The sequence below is a fragment of the Cavia porcellus genome, unplaced genomic scaffold, assembly GCF_034190915.1.
Source record: "Cavia porcellus strain 051 isolate PalLab524CR breed Dunkin Hartley unplaced genomic scaffold, mCavPor4.1 scaffold_6, whole genome shotgun sequence".
NCBI classification, from domain to species: domain Eukaryota; kingdom Metazoa; phylum Chordata; class Mammalia; order Rodentia; family Caviidae; genus Cavia; species Cavia porcellus.
Window position 1 is genome coordinate 61,087,185 of NW_026947489.1, and position 3,375 is coordinate 61,090,559.

Consider the following 3,375-nt stretch of genomic DNA (forward strand, 5'->3'; position numbering starts at 1 on the left):
CGACAAAGGCAGTCAGGCATCTTTTGCATCGTATTTCTGAGACATTATCTCCCTGTGGATCAGATGTTAACATTTGGAAATCCTGCTGCAACCTCTATCACACAGCCTTTCTGTCCTCTGGAGAGTCTTTCCACACAAGAGTGAGTGTGGCTGCAGGAAAAATGTCCTCTCCAGGTCTCCAGTCCTCTCTTTGCTCACTAACCCTAGGTCCCGTTCCCACCAGAGTCCTGCAGCAGAGCTGATCCCAGGGCCAACTGGCCAGGCTCAGGTGCAGCACCTGGTGAGGGGCAGCACCAAATGTGCCATTTTGGTGGCCTTGAGCTTAGTAAGCTGCACCCTTATGCACAGGGAAACCCCGTCTGTGTCCCTGTGCAGACTCCTTTAGGGTATGTTCCTCACTGTCTCCCTGAACTCCAGAATGGGAGACATTTTTGTCCTCAGTGCCTGAGCTTGTGTGGCCTGTAGTGGGTGAGTGCCCTAAAAACCCCACTGAGTGCCCATTGGATAGGTGGCCATCACCATCTCCACTGTCCGTGTAAAGCATCCAGGACACAGGCCATCACTCAAGGTCAGGGGTGCCTTGTCACAGGCGTGGGGTGAACACAGGTGGCATCAGGGAGCCCCGGGCACACTGTCCCATGTGTGTATGACCACGTGGGCACACCGCAGGGCAGGGACAGCCAGCCTTCCTCTGAGGCCACCTACCCCAGGGTGGATGCAGCATCCAGGGGGCCAGGCTTCTGCCCCCAGCTCCACAAACACTGCACAAACCCCAGAGCTTCCTGCTCAGCTTTAGTCTCAAGACTCCAGAGGCAGAGTCTCATCTCTAGGACCAGGAGGTGCAGAGCGCTCAGCAGGCACCTGGCTGGGGAACCCGGGAACCGCAGGAAGCAGGGGCACCCTCCCTGCTCCACTGGGACTACCCTCCCTTTCTGTTTCTCTTCCTCAATACAGAAGAGGAAATGATGCTCCGGAGGAAGGATCCAAATCAGGAGGACCAGGAACGTTAAAACCCAACAGCAAGGACCGCGGAACCAGGGTGTGTCCAGGCTGGGATCAGGCCCTGCTCCTCCTTTGTCGCCCGCGCCTTCCTTCCCGGACACCCTGACTCCCCGCGGAGCGTTCTAGGAGCTTGCTGCTTTTTCCTTCCTTCTGGAGAGGGAGGATCTCACGCCCCGCAGGCCTCCACCCCTGCTGTCCCTCAGCCTCGGGAGCCTCCCCGAGTGCCCAGGGGCCGTAACTTGCGCGGCTTGTCCCAGAGCCCGGAGGTTGTGCGCTACCTGGGCTCCGGACCCGGGCTCCCGCCCCGCGCCCCCCACCTGACCCCGAGCTCGCCGGGGCGGGGCGGCGAGATAAGCGCACGCCTTTGTTCCTGCCCAGCTGGGTAAACGCGCGCCCTCCTGCGGGGCCAGTGGCGGTGGGTGGGGACCCTTTTCCCGCCCGCGCCGGACAATGGCGGCCCAAGCGGAGCGGTCCTCGGTGCGCGGCCCCGGCAGTGACCCCGGGCCCCGGCCCCTCCGCGGGCCCGCGCCGGAGCACCTGGCGCCTCGGAGTGATTTACGAAGTGAAAGTGTCACACGAGGCCACCAGCTGTAGGCCCGGCCGGCCCTGCGCTTTTTATTAGGTGTCCTATTATGGAAAATAAACTCTAATCCTACCATAAAATCTAAATCTGAAAAACATATTTGCCCTTGTAGTCAGGAGCGCTCTCGGGCGGTCACACCTTCCAGGGATTAGTTTTATGGAGGGAGACGCCGCGCTCAGCTCGGGGACTTTGATACCCACGCCCACCCCGCCCACGCCCAGCGGCCCAGGCCTCCCCACGCCGCGCCCAGGGCCCAGCCCCACGGGATAACCGGGGGACCTCTGGAGGAGCGCATGGTGTCTTCGGCAGGACTGCGCCCCTCCTAGACATCGGTCCTCGGCTTCCAGGACTGGGAGGGCACCAGGAAAGAGAGAGCAGAGAAGGAGAAAGGGCAAGCCTGCAGGGACTGGGGGTGTAGCGCAGTCGTGCAGGAGGGAGGAATGGGGAGAGGAGAGGAGGAAAAGAAGAAAGGTAAAGAAAAACGATCTGCGGAAGGCAGCCTCGGCGTGCAAGCGTCGGGGAGCGCGGCTGCTTCTGCACGCTGCCGCCAGCGGCCAGATGCCACGCTTCGCCTTCTCAGACCCTAGTCCGTTAACCAGGAGCTCCCAGTCGGCTTCTGCCAGCCCCAAGCACCTCCATTCGCGTTATACGGGGCTTAACTCTGGTGCCCAGCAGTACCTCCCGGAAGGGGCGTCCTGCGGGCTCCGTCCTTCTGTGGCTGGTCTGTCTTAGCACGAGGTCCTAAGGTCCTTCCCTGCCGTTGCGAATGGCACAGTTACATTCTGCGGAGGCCAAGTAATACCCAGAGGACGCACTCTGCTTGCTCCTGGTCTCTGATGGGCATGCACATGCACACCGCTGTTTCTCGCTTGGATGCACCCAGGAGCTGGACACGCGGGCTCCGCTTTGAGGCCCTGCTCAGAATCCTCTCGGGTTCACAGCAGAACCTGGGAGTCCTGCTTCCCACACTGTGAGACCCTGCCCTTCCTGGCTTACTTGTGGAAACTCCGTCTGGTTCCCACCCAGGGACATGGGCCGGTTCTGGTTTCACCATAGCCGTGCCAGCACTTGTGGGATGATTAGCTGGGATGATTAACGCGCGCTGTCTGTCCCTGTTCCTGTTGGCCATCTGTCTGTCTTCCCGGGGAGGATTGTCTGCTCGGGTCCTCTGTGCACATTTTACATCCTGTGGTTCTGGTCGTTGCTTTCTATGTGCTCTGGGTGTTAACCTATCACCAGATGAAGATGGTGGTCAAACACTTTTCCTTTCCCAGGAAACTTCTGGGATGGGGTGCTTTGGCATCTGATGTAGCCCATTTGTCTGTTTTTGATTTTGTTATCTGGGATTTTGAAGTCCATGAATCTTAGAGCTGCTCTTTCCAAGCATAGTCTGACCTGACACCCAGGAAGAGAGAGGTTAGCGCAAGGAATCAGACCCATTTCCCTTTTCCTTCCAGTCTTTTGTTCTGCACTTCCTGACCTTGAACTCACCTGTCTGTGTGGAGCCTCTCACCTGCACTGGGGCTGGAAAGGCCTTGCCATTTCCTCCAGTTACAGGAAGGCATTGATCGGCCTCCTTCTGAGAACCCCTCCTCCATCCTAGAGTCATGCCTTGGGAGGAGCAGAGCTGGGCTGGGGCTGGGGTCCCAGAGGTGATCATCCTAGGGTGGGGACCTCAGTCAGGACCCAGTCCTACTGTTGCCATAGTCCTATTGTCACAGAGCCAGGGCAGGGCACACACCTGCTGGGGTTTAGGGTGAAGGGGCTGCCAAGGAACCAGGTCCAGAATC